General features: G+C 44.6%; 1 protein-coding gene across 5 annotated transcripts in view; it reads left to right on the forward strand.

Annotated features, from left to right (window-relative positions):
* Window positions 1–1,043: 1,043 nt before the first annotated feature.
* The window catches only part of IP6K2 (inositol hexakisphosphate kinase 2), a 31,130-nt gene continuing 11,141 nt past the window's right edge, over window positions 1,044–21,032 (forward strand). Inside the window, exons 1-3 of one of the 5 annotated variants that reach the window (XM_057555086.1) lie at window positions 1,099–1,177; window positions 2,636–2,662; window positions 2,752–2,851. The gene's annotated coding sequence lies outside the window, so the exon portion shown is untranslated. Of the gene's footprint in view, window positions 1,178–2,635; window positions 2,852–21,032 lie in introns of all 5 variants that reach the window. The other 4 variants (XM_057555087.1, XM_028163205.2, XM_057555088.1 and 1 more) reach the window with 4 other exon arrangements.

The following is a 21,032-nucleotide window of genomic DNA, read 5'->3' on the forward strand; positions in this document are numbered from 1 at the left end:
TGGAATTTGAAGCCATGACCCTGGGTAAGATTATGAGAGCGATAGTGTAGACAGAGAAAAGGTGAAGAGGAGGAACCAGTGAGGTCAGAGGAAACCAGGAGGGCATGGGGCCCTGGAAGCCACACAGGGATTGTGCTTCCAAGAGAGGAGAGATCAGCAGGTCACAGGAAATCTTTCCTGCCTATCCTCATAAGGGCAGGCTTTTTTTTTTTTCCTACTGTTTTTGTTCACTGCTGTATTTCCAGCACAGAGCGTAGGTGCTCCATAAATAGTTGTTGAATGAATGAGTATATGCATGAATCCACACCTCTGGAAACTGCCAGCACACAGGGATTTTTTAAAAGAGCAGAGAACAGGTAGGAGGCTCTACCCACTCTCAGTAGCATCCTCATCCTCCCTTGCTTTTGCCAGCCACAATGATATTAACTCAGGTGGGAGACTTTCTGGCTAACACAGGGCCCAGGGCAAACGAGCTTCAGACAAGCTCTGTAGTGTGGAGCGTGGTGGAACCTGGGTTGGACACTGGGTCACGCACCAGTCCACAAAGGACTATACAGCCGCTCCTCTGTTCACCCCTCTATATCTAGTCATTTGTCCATCCATCTACATCCAGTCATCTGTCCACCTGTGCATACAACCGCCCTTTATCCACCGTCTACAGCCACTCTTTTGTCCATCTTTCTGTCCAGCCACATCCAGTCCTCTGTCCATCCATCTGCTAGGGTGACCAACTTCCCAGATTGCTGCAGACTGTCTCAGTGTTAATATTGAAAGTCCTGCATCCTAGGAAACCACTGGGACCCAGGAAAAATGGTACAGTTGGCTGACCCATCTGTACCCCTGGCATCCCGTATTGCACCCCTGGGCTCGAAGCCCACCTGTCCACCCAACCTGACCGCCTTGGCCACTCTCTCCCAGGGAGGCAGACAAGACTCCACCCCTCTCGCTAACCCCGCCCCAATGCACCGCCCCTTCCGGAAGCCGCTACAACGAATCCAGGCGCCCTAGCAACAGCGCTTTTTGGGCCGCCCAGTCCGCGAGCTGGGCTCCCGGTGCGAGCCAATAGTGAGGGGCTCCGGGAGTGAGGCGCGGGGGGCGGGGCTCGCCGCAGCGGCCGCCATCTTGGTGGGAGAGAAACAATAGGACGGAAACTCCGCGGGACCGGCTGAGATAGCAGGTAACGCCCGCTGTGCTCGGCCTACCGCTCTGCCGCCCCAGGGGCTTTGGAGGAGGGTTTCTCCGGGTCGTCGGGGAGCGAGGTCTCTGGTCATTAGGGGTGTCCCCGGGTTTTTTGGGAGCGGCTCTCCCGCGATGATGGGAGTAGGAGAGATCCCTCAGGGTCCTTGTGGGGCCAGATTTCCCCGGGTCATTTGAGAGAGGCATTATTTCTTCAGGTTATTGGGGAGAGACGATTTCCCCTGGTTTTGACGGGCAGGATCTTCCCTGGTCATTGTGGGGGGGGGGGGTTCCCGGATATTTTGGTGGTGCGGGATCTCCCCCTGTCATTGAAGTCTCCAGTCATTGGGGAGGGCAAGATCTCCCGGGTCATTGATGGGGTCTCCCCAGGACATTGGCGTCCACGATCTCCCGGGTTATTGACGGGGGTCTCCTTGCGTCTTTGGCTGGAGAAGTCAGCCCAACGCCTCAGGTACGGTTACCTGCGGCCTGCAGATGTGCAGCCATTTTGAGTGTTGAATGTCAGTTGGGCTTGTCAGCTGGTGTCTGGTGGGGGAATCTGCACACCTAACCTTCTTATCCCAAAAAGTCCTAAAATGGATCCAGGGACATCTTCTTAATAGTGATCAGCTTCACCATGGATGGAGCTTTCATTTCGTTCACGTTGGATTACAGACAGTTTTTTGTCTTTTGCGTCCTAATGATTTGTTTCATTTTTGGCTTTTATTCAGTTTCATATATTAAAGCCGAATTGCAGAAAAATGAGTCCAAATGTTGTGAAAAGAAAATGTAAAAACCAGTAAAATCTAGTGCTCTTAAATACCGGGGAAATAAAACTAGTCACTGATTGGAATGAAACATTTTGGTAACCAAATGTACATAGAACAAGAATAAGATAAAATCATCTGAAAAAATAGTTTTAAGTACTGAAACTTCTAAAAAGTCGTAACAGAAATGTTGCAGATCACAGGTTTTATGATACTTTGTATAAAGCGCCATGATTACAGTAGTTTTGATGAATTGTAGTATTTAATTATTTGCTGTATTTGCATTTTTAGCAGGGTAACATTTTAAGTGAACTAAAATGCTTTATTTACCTAGGTTGCTGCTGTGGAGTTTGTGTAATTGCATCCTGTAGTCTGGTGTTAAGTATTTAACGAGAAGTTTCAGGGCAGTATTGTTATTGTTTTAACTTCAACCACTACCAGAATTAGAAACTGAGCAAAATGAATACTTTATCATATTGATGTGATAGGCCAGTGGATCCCTTAGTAACTTTTTCTGGAGGCAAAAGTCAGTTGAATGGTTAACTGTTACTCCAGTTGGTTGACCTGCTTTGTGACTTCAGACTAGAATTCTCAGGAATTGTTAGAAATAAGGTGAATGAGAGCTAGGACTGGAGTTGATACAATTGTAAAAACCAGTTTAGCAAATGTAATAGACTTCTTTTTGTTTCAAGGCTTCGCAGGTGACAGACAAGTACATGGTATACCAGCCCCATATCTGTCTGAGCAGTGGAATGTGTGAGGAAGGCACAACTACTGACGGATGAACCTTAACCAGTCTTCTTTGCAGAGGGGTGCGAGGGGTGCCAGAGCCTTCTGTAAGCACCGGAGGCAGATATCACCCGTATCTAGGCAACAGGGATGAGCCTCCCTGAGGCCAGCTTGCTGAGGTGAAAAATTTCCATTGTTTGGTTCATAAAGAGGATGCACTGGGGAAGAATGTTTCCTTTAAGTGATGTTGTTTTACCTAGTGGGGTAATCACCTTAGACAAATTGAACACATTTTTGTGTAGTAGATGATTGCTTTCATGTGATTACATTTTAAAGCATGTTTTTGTTTTTTAAATAAATTATATTTTTGCCTATTTGCATACCAAGTAATAAAAGTAACAAGTAGTACTAGTGTTTTGTAATACATTCTGGTAGCAAGGAAGGGGCCTTTTCCCGCAATATTGAATTTAGCGTTTACCTCAGAATTTGAACGAAAAGAGTCTCCTAAAATGATGGATACTTGGTTTGGGTTTGTCAACCATCCATCCATCACCAGCTTGTGCAGTTACCAACTCCTAGCCAATCTTGTTTCATTTACACTCTGCCTTCCTCCCCTCCCCTTTAAAAAAAAAAAAAAAAAAGCTGAATTTTTTAGGAAACCTATCCCCAAAGTGTATATTATCCAAAAGTATTTCATTGTGTATCTCTAAGACAAGGAGCTACCCATGGTTTTTACACCATTATTATGCCTAAAATACAATGATAATTCCTTAATTTTTTTTTTCAAATATTCAGTCATGGTCAAATGTCCCTGATTGTCTCATTATTTTTTTATAGTTGGTTTGTTCAAACTGGGATCCAGATAGTCTGCATATGGCATTTGATTGAAGTGTCTCTTTTGTCTCTTAAATTTATATATACTTACTCTGTTTTGTAATTTATCTGTTCGAACAACTGTCATTTATCCTGTAGGGGTTCCCATATGCTGGCTTTTGCTGATCACACCCTGTGCTTGAGACCTTTTGACTCTGGTGGCTGGGTTTGAAGGAGTCACACCTGTATATCTTTTCAGTGAAGAAGTTGTGTTGGAACTGCCAAGGCTCATTCAAAAGTGAGCCCCAGACGGTGAACTCTGAGGGCTGTCAGGGACCTATAGGGCCACACAGTGCAAGAGCCTCCTCCTCTCTCTGTGTCATGTGGTCCAGATTTTCCATGTGGAACAGAGAGGAGATTCTTACCCTTGGCCTCCAGGAGGATGAAGATGTTTTGCTCCTTGTCTCCTTACAGACCTCCTTCTCTCACACTGACGTTGCACCCTCTGCTCACAGGCTGTTCACAATTATGGGGGCCTCGACCCAGTGCTCTTCTTTCTTTGCACATTACTCTTGGGGTGCCTTCTGCCGTCCCTTTGTAGGTAATTCCCAAATCTGTTTTCAAGTTAAGTTCACTCAAGCTTCACTCCCACTGCTTCCAGCTGTCTGCTGTACATTTCTTCTTGATTGTTTGATCATTCCTTATATTTAAGTGTCTGCAGCTCAACTCACTATCTTCTCAGCTGTTTCTGACTTCATGAACAAAACATCCTTGTTCTGACTTGTTGTGAAGACTCAGTATCTGACTCATCCCTCTAATTTGATTCCCTGAATCAGGGATTCTGAAGATAGGGTCCGTAGTTGCCCGCTCCACAAATTGTATGCAGAGTTCAGTGAGGGTGTGAATTTTCAGGAGAGTCCCACAGTTGTCTCAGATTCTCTAGGGGGTCTGTTGCTCCCTCAAGGGTTAAGGACAGTGTGCTACACCTCGCCATCTACCAAGTCCTGCTTCTTTACCTTCTCCCCCTCCTTCCTTGATTCTTCTGTGTAGGCTGGGCAGGGCAGCTGGCTCTGTGGGTGCAGTGGAGAAGACAGGAGACCCTGTGCCCTGCCATGTATGCCACTGAGTAGGGGAGGTTACATTAAAGAGGTCTGAGACAGGTGTCTGGAGATAGCAGTCCTGATGTCTTGGTGGCCCTAGAACCTGAGGGCTGTCAGGATGTTTTCCCGCCACCCCCTGCCCAGCAGTTGAAGGCAGAGCCTCTCTGAAGCCAGGTTTTTCCTTGTCTCTCTGCCTGGTTATTTTTCCTAACATAAAATGTCGCCACCATACTCCAGAATCCAGTGGCTCACATACTTTATAGGTTGGGTCAGAGTGAAACAGTGGGTGCGATCTTTTAAAATCTATGCTCCCAGCAATTCTACTTCTAGGACTTTTTCATACAAAAATACTTCACAGGTGTGCAAAGACAGATACAAGGATGCTCACTGCATTATTATGGTAAGAAAAAAGTTGGAAATAGTGTCAGTAGGGAAGTCGATAAATACATTATGATTTTGTGTGACTATTATGCAGCCTTTAAAAGGACTCATATATAGACAGAGGTAGCAAGATGTCTAAGTCATATAGTTTAGTTGGGGGGGAAATGGCAAAACAGAGGACAACTATTGAATGATTCTACTTATATGGGAAACTGGCGTACTCAAATTTGTAGAGACAGCAAGTTGAATGGTGGTTACCAGGGGCTGGGGGGTAGGGAGAGTGGGGATTTATTATTTAATGTATATAGTTGCAGTTTGAGATGATGAAAAAGTTCTGGAGATAGTGGTGATTATTGCACAACAGTGTGGATGTACTTCATGCCACAGAACTGTACACCCCAAAATATTTAAAATGGTAAATTTTATATTGTGAGTATTTTATCACTGTTTTTTTAAAGTTAGGTGAGAAAAATAAAGCTGATTTTACTTGGGGAAAAAAAGGCAAAACAACACATATAGCCTGATCCTATTTGTGGAAAGAATAGAAAAATGCACTGAAGAAAATCTACAGGATAAAGAGACCCCAAACTAATAATGGTGGTCATTTTATCACACTTGTAACCAGTTTAAAAATGTCTTTTTTAAGAGCTAAGCAGGATGTCCCTTGGTACTCCATTCCTCTACCTGTTGCGGAAGCCCCGTTTCTTCATCCGCCTCGCACAAGTGCAGGCTTAACATGCCCTCATCCACTTATACTGTCAAGTCCACCCTCTGGCCTCCATCTTCCATTGGACTTTTTGTAGGAACTGGAATGGTGGACAGAGGATAGCTCACGTTTGAGGAGTGCATTGCATGTAAGCCAGGCAGTAGGCTAGATTTTTTAATCTTGTTCCCACCTTATGGCATCTACGTAAAACTACCATGACTGGTTTACAGATGAAGGCAGGCACCAAGAATAGGTAAAACACCATTTATACCCAAGTATAAGGCAGGCCTCAATTTGTCAGGGAGATTTTATTTTATTTTATTTTTTAATTTATTACTTATTTTACTTATTTTGGGCTGTGTCGGGTCTTAGTTGCGGCACGTGGGATCTTTCCTTGTGGCGCGCGGGCTTCTCTCTAGTTGTGGTGCGCAAGCTCCAGGGTGCGTGGGCTCTGTAGTTGTGGCGTGCGGGTTCCAGAGCACGTGGGCTCTGTAGTTTGCAGCACGCAGGCTCTAGTTGAGGGGTGCGAGCTCAGTAGTTGTGGTGCGTGAGCTCAGTAGTTGTGGTGCGCGGGCTTAGTTGCCCCACAGCATGTGGGATCTTAGTTCCCTGACCAGGGATCAAACCCGGGTCCCCTGCATTGCAAGGCGGATTCTTTACCACTGGACCACCAGGTAAGTCCCCTGTGAGAGAGATTTTAAAATAATTTTGTGGTACAACTCAAGTGTATAAACTTACAGAGAGGTACTTGAAAGTTGGATTTCTTGTAATATTTGTTATTTTAATTTTCACATACATATTTAGTTATCTAGACTAATGTATTCCTTTAGAAGTTATGCTTTTTACCCACATAGTTCATGAAGTAGTTCTGCTCCAACTTGCTTGCTTGCATCTTTGCCATTCCCGTAGCCACTTTTGGAAGTGCTTTCCTCTTAAACACTCCTTCTCCCCTCTCAGTGTTGGAGATGTGACATTGTCGCTGGAACCTTTACCCCAAGCTGGTTGTGACCTCTGCAGTGCGACCCTTTTACTGTGTTGATTTTTTTAAATGACAGCTTTATTGAGATATAGTTCACATACCATATAATTCCTCCCAAAGAAATCCTGTATCCCTCATTCCCATTGTAGCCCCCCTCCCCACTGGCCCGTCGGTCTTCCTGAAAGTCCTCTCACCCTGACATGTTTGAAAGGACACTACTGCACTGTGTTACACTTCAGGACTGGAGAGAGAAAGCAAGTCGGTGCTGCCCAGCTGATCCTATTGTCAGTTGTGGTGGTATGTTCCAAAAGTAGTTGCTTTGTGACCAGGGAGGCTGTAGCACTTTATCATTTTGCCATTTTCTACATGGGAGATTGGAGGTTTAGGACTTTGACTTACTCAGCTTACAAGAATTTGTTGGCCCTGACCATGCCTCACATACTGCTCAGGTGCACCTTGGGTTCATTTTTTTGTTTGTTTGCAGATATTTTCTCCAATCTCTTTGGAGAAATTTTCATTAATAGTGTTCTCTTCCAATTGAAGTTATGCTAATTCACTCTTATAAGTAAGGATTAAGCTATGGAAAACAAGTAGTAACATCTCTCCCCAGTATTATTGGTATATGACGGCCAAAAGTTAATATTCTAGTGACAAGAAAGAGTTTTTGTTCTGTTTGTTTGTTTGTTTGTTTTTTTGGCCGCGGTATGTGGAACTTCCCCATCTAGGGATCGAACCCATGCCCCCTGCATTGGAAGCACACAGTCTTAACCACTGGACCACCAGGGAAATCCAAGAGTTTTTGTTCTTTATGCCAACAAGATGCCCCTTGGTTAAGACTGAAATGGTTGGGAGTCTGATAACTTCTAAATGTGGTATCCAGGTCAGAACAGGTAGCAAAATAAGCACCTGGTAACAACAGAAAAGTCATGCCTTGATTTGATTTTGTGCTAGTGAAATGTAGCTGTTGTAGAAGTGATGTGGTCAACACCTACAGCACCCACCCACAAAAAGTAAAAATGATAGCAGCTACGGCTGCCTTGCCTAACACCCTCACTGTGCTACGTCTTTTACCTGTGTTCTTTTCATTCCTGGCCACTCTGCAAGGTGGTCAGAAGTCTCATCCCACTCTGGACGGAAGGATTTCAGGCTTTGGGTTTTCTTGAAACCTTTCTGACTTGGAGACAGAGCTCCAGTACCTGCTTTCACAAGCCCCTTTGGGCAACTGGAGTCAGCCTGGGCCTCTTCTGCTTGCTCTCTGTCGTGGCAAATTCACAAAGCTTTCTATGCACTGCTGGATTTTTTTTAACTCGTCTTGTGAATGTATTTAACTGAAACTCATAATTGATCAAATGGGAGATCATTTAGTATTACCTGTATTCTCTGTGTATCCATCTGTTTACCTTACTTGAGACAAATACTTGTTGTAGAAATTGACTGGCCAATCCCAAGCCTAAGGAAGAGTAGAACTTTTCTTTTAATGGAATAAGATGTGTTAGAGACCAGGAAGCAGAACACTTGGCTCTAGTGTTATTTCTGCACGTAGTTTTCAAGAATGTGCCCGCTCAGTACCTGAGCTGGATCCCAAAGGCAAACCCCCCGAGCCACATCAGTCTGTCTTAACCCCACCACAGCCCCTTGCCTTGAGCCTTGTTCATCTTTAAGATGGGCTGCTCCAGGGCCACAGGGCTTTCCTGTCCACAGCTGCACACTCAGAAATGAGGTGACCCCATGGGCTGGGTGTGCTTGTCATACTCTCTTGGGGAATGCAGAAATCTTGAATCGCCCTGCAATGTTTGTTTTATAGGAGTAATAGACTATTTTTGTTTTACAAGTATAAAACTAACATTGGATATGCATTTTTACTAAAACCTTCCCACCTTCTCATCTGTCCCAGTCTCTGATTGAGATCCCAGGTCATGTCTATACAAATTCAGTGTTTTTGCTGAGGCTGCAGCAACATTTGTCTTGGGATTAACCTAAGTCCAAGCCTGCTGGCTTTCACTTTGATACCCATTTGCTTAATGTGCTTTAAACTTGGTATATGTGGACTGTGCCTTACTCCTCCTTCCCCTCGCATGAGCGAGAGTTCACAGTTCAGCTTCTTTTACAGGGTGCCCATGGAGGTGTGTGGACCCCATATCTGTTGGCTCTAGTGCTAAACATAATCATACTGTTTCCTTGAGAGATTGCCCGAGTAAGCAACAAAGGAAGAAGAGAGATGGATGAAGTATACTTGGCCAAAGAATGTATGTTTTTATAAGCTTGAGCAACCTGACAGGAAAAACATACACCAATAACTGTTAAAGCACTTACTTGCACATTGCCGAGATTACTGTCTACCTAAGTTAGGTTTTTTTTTCTTTTAAATTTATTTTATTTATTTTTATTTTTGGCTGCATTGGGTCTTTGTTGCTGCGCGCAGGCTTTCTCTAGTTGCGGCGAGCGGGGGCTACTCTTCCTTGTGCACCAGCTTCTCATTGCAGTGGCTTCTCTTGCTGCGGAGCACAGGCTCTAGGCGCGCGGGCTTCCGTAGTTGTGGCTCACGGGCTCTAGAGCGCAGGCTCAGTAGTTGTGGCGCACGGGCTTAGTTGCTCCACGGCATGTGGGATCTTCCCAGACCAGGGCTCGAACCCATGTCCCTTGCATTGGCAGGCGGATTCTTAACCACTGCACCACCAGGGAAGCCCAGTTAGTTGGTTCTTGTTGAACATTTTCAGTTTTTCTTCTGTTATGAATAGAGGTTTTACATATAAGGCAGTGAAAGTTGTCCTTTCACGAACAGTGTCTATTCTCCAAGGTGAGTGCCTCTAGAGAGACAGCTGAGGTGCTTGCCAACCCCCTGCTGAAGGTGTGGGTTTTTCTTGCTCTGTGTCCTTATCGGAGCATGAGAACACACATAATCTCTCCCTTAGGTTCTTTGAGATGCCCCTGCCCTTTGTAGAACCTGTGCTAGGTTTTATGGGTGGCTTGGGATGCTGCACCTACATGCTGCAGAGGTGCCAGCTGCCACCTGACAGACTCTGGGCCCTGAAAAACTGATGGATGTGGCCAACACATCTGGGGCAGATGAGGGCTGGGAAAGGAAGGAACAGGCTACCCCTCTCCCGGGAATGATTTATCTCGCTCTCAAAGAGTGTTTTTACTTTGAAAATACCTTAGGCTCTTTGCATAGAACCAAAGAAAGGGAATAGTGGTAAAATATCAAAAGTGGAAGTGCCCCTTTGGCCTTCCCTCCCAATCCTCACGTCTGTTGACTGACTGAAGTCATTGCCCTTCTCACAAGCTGGGTGATTCCAAAGGAGTCAGTGTGTAATTTGCTTCAGAACTATGGGTGCAGTTGAACTTGATTTCCCTAAAGAAGTTTTTAATATTTTGCTGTGCCTTATTGTGGAAAGAAATCTCAGGACTCATAGAAGATGATTGACAAATGGTCATGTGTTAAGATATAGTGCTATGACCTATGCGGTGTCAGGAATTTTCCCACTCCCATATCTCGTTCTTTTCCTGGCTGGTCATGGAGGAGCACTGACTGCACTTAGAGTAGTTGGGTGATCAAAGCTGCCATGTTGATGCTGTTAGCCTGGGATGCTTAGCAGACCCTTGAGGGGAGTATTTACCTGAGTGAGGTGTTGTGAGGACCCAGAGGAAGTTGTGCCCTCTGGGCACAGGATCTGGTGTAGCGCAGGTCACACGTGTCCCTCCCCCAGCAGGTACAGCCCTCATTGTGCTGGCCTGGGCGGGTCGGGGCTGCCTGGGTTCTGTGGCTGGCCATGAGGACTGAATCATTTTTGGCACCACTAGTTTCAGAGGATGAGTTCATGTGTCATCTGGTTTGGGAACTGGCTGAGAAATGAGCAGGGGTAAACATTGACCACAGGCAGGGAGCATATAATCTTGCCTGAAGCTAATGGACTGTTCCTTAACTGGCACATGAGAGAACCATGACTAAGGTAGGAAAGTCCCCCATAGATCGAGACCTCAGAACAATTTTGGCCATAGTCTTCAAGGGTCACTTCTGCATATTCCTGTTGTGTATGTTTCCCACATGGTGGTGGGAGTTGCAGTCTGCATCAAGGAGGAGGAGACTGGAGATGGAAAATTGCCCTTGAAGAGGGGAAACAGGCTTTTTAAGGAGGACTGATAATTCTTGGTGTGTGTATGGAATACATGTAGGTATTTATAAGTAAATTTGATATTCTGATAAAGGGGACATGTGACACCTTAGAATCAATAATTTAGATTTTCTTGAAGGAGTAGTGCTCCAGTTTTAGCTAGAAAAACTTTTTAAATTGCCAAAACTCTGTAATTCAAGCATTGTAACTGAGGAACATATTTCTAGGTAGGCTGAAAGCTCCTCCTCCCTGTCCCCCTCCATATTGGGACCCTCTAGTCTTTCATTCCAGAAATCTGGTCTGATGAGGCAAAGAGATGGGGCAGTGTGATCATGCTGCTGGTTCGACAGAGAAACCTCTGAGAGGCTGCTGTTTCCCTTATGGAAAAGCTTGTCCGGATTTTTGGAACAGAATCTGCTGTTTCATTTTTCCCTCAGAATTGGTGGAAGGATCTGCATTGCTGTGACTTTTCGTGAAATACTTCCACTTACAACTTGCAACTTGTAGTTTCTCCTTTATTAAAACTAGAATAAAGGGACTTCCCTGTGGTCCTGTGGCTAAGATTCCATGCTCCCAGTGCAGGGGGCCCGGGTTCCATCCCTGGTCAGGGAGCTAGATCCCACACGCCTCAACTAAGAGTTTGCATGCTGCAACTAAAAAAGATCCCACATGCCGCAAGGAAGAGCCTGCACGCGGCAATGAAGATCCCATCCTGCGTGCTGCAACTAAGATCTGGCGCAGCCAAATAAATTAAAAAAAAAAAAAAAAACACAAGAATAAAATGCTGATGAGGGGGGAAATGAACACCTGGTGTTGGACCCCAGGCATTTGTGTCAAGTTAATACAAGGCTTCTGTGTCTTGTCTCTCTGGCCCTGCTGCATTCTTTGGTGGAACCAGCGCCTGCTATGACATGGGGGTGACCCTTCCAGCCTTCTTAGCAGTGACTCTTTCATCTCAAAGTACCTGTCATTTTCCATGATGAGGCCTAGGTGATCTGGTGCCTCAGTGCACCCATCTGTAGTGGGAGTGATCTTAGTATCTACTCCAGAAGGCTGTCATAGGAGGGAGGGAGTTACAGAACAGACTAACAGCTTGGTAAACGGTAACTCTTTTCTCTGACATGGTTGTATCCCATTGTCACTGAAGATTGAGTTGGTCACTTCCTCCTCTGACCTTTCAGCACCTTGTACACATTTTAGGGACAGGATGTGTTGGGGTTATTATCCTCCCTTGTTTACATGTGGTCGGTCTCCCAGGGTCTCCATCACGGAGTGGAGCTCTGAGCATGCAGTGTGGGTTGCATCGGGGTTTTTTGGCGGATGAATTTAAAACCTTCAAGAGCTGAGCAGCCATCTGGGTTTCTTATTTCAGTTGTAGTGAATTATTTTTCCCCCTAATATTTTCACTCCCAGTTATAAAGGTAACAAACACATGCTCTGAGTTCGAGAAAATTTCAAGAAGTTTGGAACATTCAGAAAACTGAAGAGATGGGAATAACAATCTTACCACTTAGTACTGGGCAGATCCAGCTTTTGTGGTGGCTGAAGTTTATATAGTGTAACAAATATATATAATTGATTTATATAAATATATAATTATAAGTACCGTCTTTAAACAAAAGAATTTACAATTGTGAAAACAATAAGGTAAGAAAGTGAACTTATCTACAAAACAGAAATAGAGTTACAGATGTAGAAAACAAACTTATGGTTACCAGGGGAAAGGGGAGGGGAGCGATAAATTGGGAGATTGGGATTGACATATATATACTTCTATATATAAAATAAATAACTAATAAAGACCAACTGTATAGCACAGGGAACTCTACTCAATACTCTGTAATGGTCTATATGGGAAAAGAATCTAAAAAAAAGAGTGAATATATGTATATGTATAACTGATTCACTTTCCTGTACACCTGAAACTAACACAACATTGTAAATCAACTATACTCCAATAAAAACTTTAAAAAAAAAAAAGGGCTTCCCTGGTGGCTCAGTGATTGAGAATCTGCCTGCCAATGCAGGGGACACGGGTTCGAGCCCTGGTCTGGGAAGATCCCACATGCCGCGGAGCAACTAGGCCCGTGAGCCACAACTACTGAGCCTGCGCATCTGGAGCTTGTGCTCCGCAACAAGAGAGGCCGCGATAGTGAGGCGCCCGCGCACCGCGATGAAGAGTGGCCCCCGCTTGCCGCAACTAGAGAAAGCCCTTGCACAGAAACAAAGACCCTACACAGCCAAAAATAAATGAATAAATAAATAAATAATAAAAATAAAGGAATTCCTTAAAAAAAAAAATTTAGGGCTTCCCTGGTGGCGCAGTGGTTGAGAATCTGCCTGCCAATGCAGGGGACACGGGTTCGAGCCCTGGTCTGGGAAGATCCCACATGCCACGGAGCAGCTAGGCCCGTGAGCCACAACTACTGAGCCTGTGCGTCTGGAGCCTGTGCCCCACAACAAGAGAGGCCGCGACAGTGAAAGGCCCACGCACCGCGATGAAGAGTGGCCCCCGCTTGCCGCAACTAGAGAAAGCCCTTGCACAGAAACGAAGACCCAACACAGCCAAAAATAAATAAATTAATTAATTAAATTTAAAAAAAAAAATGAAAAAAAACCCCAATAATGTAAGACAGTAAATGTTTGGATTGAAAAAAGAAAACACAAAAAGTTACACATTTCAAAAATCAATAGTACAATATTTTTTCCCTACATTTCTGAGCAGCATATTGACTGCCTCATTCTATGATAGCAGTGCCATAATTTTTCTATAAAAATGGCACATAGGGACTTCCCTGGCAGTCCAGTGGTTAGGACTCTGCACTTCCATTGCAAGGGCAGTGGTTCGATCCCTGGTCAGGGAACTAAGATCCTGCATGCCGCACATCGCAGCCAAAAAATTTAAAAATAAAATAATAAAATAAAAAGGTCACATAGTCACTACTCTAGGGTGGTTAATTGTCATTTGCTTTCCATAAATTTATTTCATTTGTTAGCTGTCATTTAAATTTATTGTAGGATAACACCTGTTACAATTTTTAAAATTTATTTTTTAAAAAATATTTATGGGGCTTCCCTGGTGGCTCAGTGGGTAAGAATCCGCCTGCCAATGCAGGGGACACGGGTTCGAGCCCTGGTCCCGGAAGATCCCACATGCCGCGGAGCAGCTGGGCCCGTGAGCCACAATTACTGAGCCTGCGCGTCTGGAGCCTGTGCTCCGCAACAAGAGAGGCTGCGATAGTGAGAGGCCCGTGCACCGCGATGAAGAGTGGCCCCCACTTGCCGCAACTAGAGAAAGCCCTCGCACAGAAACGAAGATCCAACACAGCAAAAATAAATAAATAAATAAAAAGGCCCCCCCCCCAAATTTATGTATTTATTTATTTATTTGTCTGTATCAGGTCTTAGTTGCGGCATGCGGGATCTTAGTTACCCAACCAGGGATTGAACCCCCATCCCCTGCATTGGAAGGCAGATTCTTTTTTTTTTTAATTTAATTAATTAATTAATTTGGCTGCGTTGGGTCTTCATTGCTGCATGGGCTTTCTCGTTGTGGCGAGCAGGGGCTACTCTTCATTGTGGGACGTGGGTTTCTCGTTCTCTTGTTGTGGAGCACAGGCTCTAGGCACACGGGCTCAGTAGTTGTGGCTCCTGGGCTCTAGAGTGCAGGCTCAGTAGTTGCGGCGCACGGGTTTCGTTGCTCTGCAGCATGTGGGATCTTCCCGGACCAGGGCTCAAACCGGTGTCCCCTGCACTGGCAGGCGGATTCTTAACCACTGCGCCACGAGGGAAGTCCTGGAAGGTGGATTCTTAATCACTGGACCACCAGGGAAGTCCCATCTGCTTTCTTTTTTTTTTTTTTAATATTTTATTTATTTATTTATTTATTTATGGCTGTGTTGGGTCTTCGTTTCTGTGCGAGGGCTTTCTCCAGTTGCGGCAAGCGGGGGCCACTCTTCCTCACGGTGCGTGGGCCTCTCACCATCGCGGCCTCTCTTGTTGCGGAGCACAGGCTCCAGACGCGCAGGCTCAGCAGTTGTGGCTCACGGGCCCAGTCGCTCCGCGGCATGTGGGATCTTCCCAGACCAGGGCGCGAACCCGTGTCCCCTGCACTGGCAGGCAGATTCTCAACCACTGCGCCACCAGGAAAGCCCCCCATCTGCTTTCTATTATTGACAACTTAGAACAGTTTCTTTCAGTCTCACGATTCATCATATGTCATGTAAATTTTTAGGGTTGTCATCAAATTTGGGAAACATTTGTCAAATTTTTTTCATATATCAGCTGTGAGACTTCAAGACATTCAACATTTTTTATCCAGTGACTCCAGGGCCTTGGGAGGGGGTGGGCAGCCATGACCCCTGTGAGTAGCTGGTATTTTTGTTTTTAGGGTTTTTTCGGTGTGTAGTAAAATGAACATAACATAAAATTTACCATTTTAACCACTTCTAAGTGTACAATTTAGTGGCAAAGCTGGAACTTTTTGCCAGTCTTTTCCTCTGTAAGTCTTATGACATAGTTCGGCTAATATCATAGATTATACAATTTTGTATCTTCCTTTTTTTTTTTTTTGGCTGCCCCACATGGTTTGCAGGATCTTAGTTCCCTGACCAGGGATCCAGCCTGGGCCCTGGCAGTAAAAGCATGGAGTCCTAACCACTGGACCACTAGGGAATTCCCTGTATCTTGCTTCTTTTAATTGAAGAGAATATCAGATTGTTTTAAAAATATAAAAGTGATAAACAATGTTTTATAGTATCCTAATAGTCCATCATGCACTTTCGTATTGCTGGATGTGGAGGTGAGTGCGTTCGTGTTGGGGTACAAGAGATGTCCTGCCAGGACCTGATTTTTATGGAGCAGCAGTGGGAGTTTTCCTGGGGTTGGTGTAGTTTGATGCCATATACCCATGACCCAAATGGGTCAGTCTGGTCAGCCACCTTCCTTGGTGCCTCCCACAAGGCAAACATTAAAAGCTTTCTTCTTCCTTCCTGGCTTTATTTTGCTAAATCTCCTTTTGGTTTATTCATTTTGTCACCAGGGATTGTGCCTTATCTGCTGCCCAGCTTTTCTAGAAGTCCAGGTCATGGAGGGAATAATTTTTCGCCTGCACTGTCTTGCAGAGACACCTTGTTTGAAGCTGGATGGCAGACCCACCAGCATTGCTGAAAAGGCCTTCAGCAAATACTCAGCACCAACCCCATGGCCTTTCTTTGCTTTGCCTGCAAAAGATGGGGATAATTATCTTTTAGTGATAACTTAGCAACCTGAAAGCCTTGGGTCTTTGGGATGTCAACTCAATACTAACACAGAATTTCTGAATGCTAACTAGTATATTTGTTTTAAACTATGATAGGATTTTAATCTTCTTGTATCCACATTTTAAAAGTTTATTCTTCAGTGACCATTCTTCTGCCTGATTTTCTACAAGAGAGAATTTTCCAAGAGGTTGGTTGTCATTAGATTGAGAGTTTAGGCTTTGTTTACATGAGATGTTTCCACACCAGCAGGAACCAGATGAGTCTTCAGGTGCAGGGTCCTTCATTTATACTCCCCAGTTAGTGCAGACCTAATAAGGTGGGAGATTATAAATGCAAAATTAATACCCAGCCGATGCTCAGAATGCATTTTGTAAAGTGTGTGGCGTGCCGCTTTTTAACGATTGTATTCCCTGTGCGGTTGGTGTGGGTTTGGATAATTGCAGTGGGTGCCTTTTGAGTTCTCTGTTGATCTGTGTGCAGCAGGTATTCATGACGCAGTAGTGATTTGAGGCACATTCTGTGGAGTGCTTACTCGGTGCTCGTGCTCTTCTGGGCTCTGGAGATTCAGCAGTAAACAGAGCAGTCCAAAATGTCTGACTTTATGGACTTTATTTTCTGGTGGGGCAGAGTGGAGGAGACAGAAAATAAACAGGACAAATAAAACATATAGTATGTTAGGTGGTGATAAGTGTTGAGGAGAAAATAAAGCACGGTTGTGTAAGGAATGTGGATGGGGAGATATGGCACTTTTAGATGGGGTGGCTAAGGAAGACTTCATTAAAGAGGTGATATTTGCATAAAGAGCTGAAGGAGGTACGAGAGTGAGCCAGGGAGATATCTGAGGAAAAGTGCACCAAGCAGAGGGAATGGCAAGGACAGAGACCCTGAGGTAGGTATGTATCAAGCATGTTTGAGAAATAACAAGAAAACCAGTATAATTGGAGCGGATTTGCTGTTGATTTTTCTTTTGTCATGGGTGTTTTACTGAAAGGCTTATTGGACCGTTATGCTTCTGTTCTGCCCATTTGTGTGTAAAGTATGCTTTTGCTTTGGCTTTACAAGAATTAAAAAAGATAACTGGAACTTCCCTTGTGGCGCAGTGGTTAAGAATCTGCCTGCCAATGCAGGGGACACGGGTTCGAGCCCTGGTCTGGGAAGATCCCACATGCCGCGGAGCAAATAAGCCCTCAGGCCACAACTGCTGAGTCCGCGTGCCACAACTACTGAAGCCTGCGTGCCTAGAGCCCGTGCTCTGCAACAATAGAAGCCACCGCAATGAGAAGCCCGCACACCACAACGCAGAGTAGCCCCCGCTCACCACAACTAGAGAAAACCCGCGTGCAGGAATGAAGACCCAACACAGCCAAAAATAAATAAATTAAATTTATTAAAAAAAAACTATTTAACAGCTAATATGATCTTTTAATTACAGTCTTTTCTGATTATTAAAATAATTTGTACTTATGAAAGTTTTGTAAATTAAAAAAGAAAAAATTCAAGCTGTTTATTGAAATATAATTTATATACAATAAGATTCATTGATTTTATTTATTTATTTTAATTAATTAATTTTTAAAAAATTTCTGGCTGTGTTGCATCGTCATTGCTGTGAGCGGGGGTTACTCTTCGTTGCGGTGCGCAGGCTTCTCATTGTCGTGGCTTCTCTTGTTGCGGAGCATGGGCTCCAGGCGTGCGGGCTTCAGTAGTTGTGGCACGTGGGCTCAGTAGTTGTGGCTTGCGGGCTCAGTAGTTGTGGCTTGCGGGCTCTAGAGCACAGGCTCAGTAGTTGTGGCACACGGGCTTAGTTGCTCTGCGACATGTGGGATCTTCCCAGGCCAGGGCTCAAACCCGTGTCCCTTGCATTGGCAGGCGGCTTCTTAACCACTGCGCTACCAGGGAAGCCCCAAGAGTCACTGATTTTTAAGTCTATAATTTGATGAGTTTTGACAAATTTATGCAGCCATGTAATCACTGTTCCAGTCACAGCATAGAACATCTTCATTACCCCTAAAAGTTCTCTTGGACCTCTTTGCAGTCAGTCCTATTCCCCTACCTCTGCCCCCTGGCAACTGCTTATCTACTTTCTGCTATTACAGTTTTGCTTTTTCTTGAATGTCGTAAAAATGGAATCACACAGTATATAGTCTTTTGTGATTGGCTTTTTTCAGTTAACATAATGCTTTTGTGATTAATCTTTGTTGTTGCATATATCAATACATTCCTTTTATTGCTGAATAATATTCCATTATATGGATACACCACAGTTTGTTTATTCATTCACCCATTTGATGGACATTTGGGTTGTTCCCACCTTTTGGCTATTGTGAATAGTGCTGCTGTGAACATTCGTGTACAAGTCTTTATGTGGACATTCATTTTCATTTCTTTTAGGTAAATACCTATGAGTAGGATTACTGGGTCATATAATAAGTATATGTCTAACTTAATAAGAAACTGCCAAACTGTTTTCCAAGGTGGCTGTACTTCTTTTATTCCTACCAGCAATGTTTGAGAATTCCAGTGACTGACCCTGGTGGTATAGTCATGGGTTGTGTATGGATGTGTGCAGATGTGGGCAGTGGCTCTGGGCTCATGGAGAGGAGGTGCAGATGGTGAAGGTTATTCTTCCACCATTGGGCTAGTGTGCTTCACACCATCTCCTGTGACTGCCCAACCCTGGGGCTTTTCTTGAGGCGGAGTAAGTGGCCCCAGCAGATCCCATTTGTAGCCTCATTAACCACATTCTAGATGTGTGAGCTAAGGGCCCAGGGGTTTTCATGAGTCATAGTTGTTTTATTTGCAATATTTTATAAGTTAAGACTATTAAGGCATTGTTTCCAGCAGATCCTTAAACTAATTTGATAGATTTAGGGAGATGGGCTGTGGGGGAAATCTATGTCCTGTCCTAGGATGAATCATGTTCTGTGTTTCTTACCTATCGATAGTTTCATGGACAAACGTGAGGCAATGTGGAAAGCTAAAATAGATGCTAAATCTGAAGCCAGTGTTTTATGGTTATTCCCTATCTCACTAGATACAGGGTCCACACATCACATGGACTTCTCAGTAACCATTAATATTCTAGGATTCCTGGGAAACTGGGCCTTAGACCTCAGATGTTTAAAAACCTTTAAGAGATCCAACTGCTCAAACCACATGTGGAACAGAAAAAGAGTAGCAGTGAAACAGAGCAGGTGCTTTGGGCATTTTTCTTTCTTCTGACCAGGCTGAAGCCACTAGAGAAGAAGCTGATCTGGGGTGTAATCCCTGGGAAGTTGATCCTTCATTTTCCCACAGGGATAGGGTCCGTAAGGGACCCTAGAACAAAAGCTCCATTTCTTTGTCTGAAGCCCCAAATGTAAGAAGTATGTTGTATAGAGAAGCCATAGTTATCTTCATATTGAGAGATTGAACATAATTGAAATCAAAGAATCACAAAACAGGACTTACCTTATTATGTGCAATGCAATGATTTTTACTGTTTTTTTCCTATTTGATTAAAACAAACTGCTGATTACCACTCACTAATTTGATTATACTACCCACAGAGTAGAGATCTACCCCAGGCCTCTCCTCCTCATTTTACAGGCCAGAAAACTGGAACCCAAAGGGAGCAGGGACTTGGAATCTTCCTCCAAGCAATTGAATGGCAGAACTGGGACTAGAATCTGGCTCCACCTCACTACAGGATCAATTTTCTCCCTAATTCTGCCATTTAGGAGTTTCCTCTGTCATCAGGCTTGGCACAGGCGAGAAAGGGCCTTATTTTCCTTGCCTTTCTACCTAAGATGATGATTCTTCTCTGGGGAGCAATGTCCTGTGGACTGCCAGAGTTGGGTGCTGGCGGGAGGGTTGGCAAGGTTCTGTGTCAAAGTTCCAGCAGCTAATGAACACATGGGAGACCTGGGAGAAGGAGGTATAGACCCTCACTGGGCTTTTCAGCCTCCAGCCACACCCACGAACCATACTCCAGAGAGCTACCATGAAGGACCAGGTTTTTTGTTTTTTTTTTTTTTTTTTTTAGAAAACAACCTGATTTTTTTTTTTAAATTTTTATTATTTATTTATTTATTTATGGCTGTGTTGGGTCTTCGTTTCTGTGCGAGGGCTTTCTCTAGTTGTGGCAAGTGGGGGCCACTCTTCATCGCGGTGCGCGGGCCTCATTATCGCGGCCTCGCTTGTTGCGGAGCACAGGCTCCAGACGCGCAGGCTCAGTAATTGTGGCTCACGGGCCTAGTTGCTCCGCGGCATGTGGGATCTTCCCAGACCAGGGCTCGAACCCGTGTCCCCTGCATTGGCAGGCAGACTCCCAACCACTGTGCCACCAAGGAAGCCCCATGGGACCAGTTTTTGTTTTGGATTTTTCGCTGGAGGTGGGGAATGGGTAAGAGAGATGCCTGGAGAGAGATTTTTTTTCTACTTAATTGAATACATTTAAGGAATCTTGAACAGAATTGGAAAGGGATTGCATTGGTGTCGGCATTGCTGTAGTAACAAAAGGAGTTTTACACGTTTATGAAAGGTTTGAATTGTGTTTCTAAAGCCTGGCCCATGGGGAGCATCTTGTGCTTTCACGGTTTCATAATTATGGTACCTGGTTCTTGCTTGGGTACTGGTAGACCGATCATGAGTCAGTAGCTTTCCTTTTGTGTTGCTCTTACTCAAGAGGTCTTTTTCACTACTGAAAAACTGGTGTGAACTGGTCTCTATAAACCTAAAGGGCTTGCGTGGCCAAGCATCTCAGAGCTCCACCTTCTGGAGAGAGCCTGGAATGGCTGGAAGGTACTTATCCTTCGAGCTGATTGCCTGTGTTGTGTCTTGGGACTCCTCACAGCACATGCCCTCCTGAGGGCTTCTGTAATGAGAAGGTAGTGCCAGGTGAGAAATCAGAACCTTTGGTATTCTGCTCTTTGCATATAGGAAAGCTTATTGATTCCTAATCCTTGAGTCCAATGGGCGCCCACTCTTGGTTCTCTCTGAAAGGAAGAGATTAACACCAGCTAAACTC

Source organism: Balaenoptera acutorostrata, chromosome 10 (genome assembly GCF_949987535.1).
Source record: "Balaenoptera acutorostrata chromosome 10, mBalAcu1.1, whole genome shotgun sequence".
NCBI classification, from domain to species: Eukaryota; Metazoa; Chordata; class Mammalia; order Artiodactyla; family Balaenopteridae; genus Balaenoptera; species Balaenoptera acutorostrata.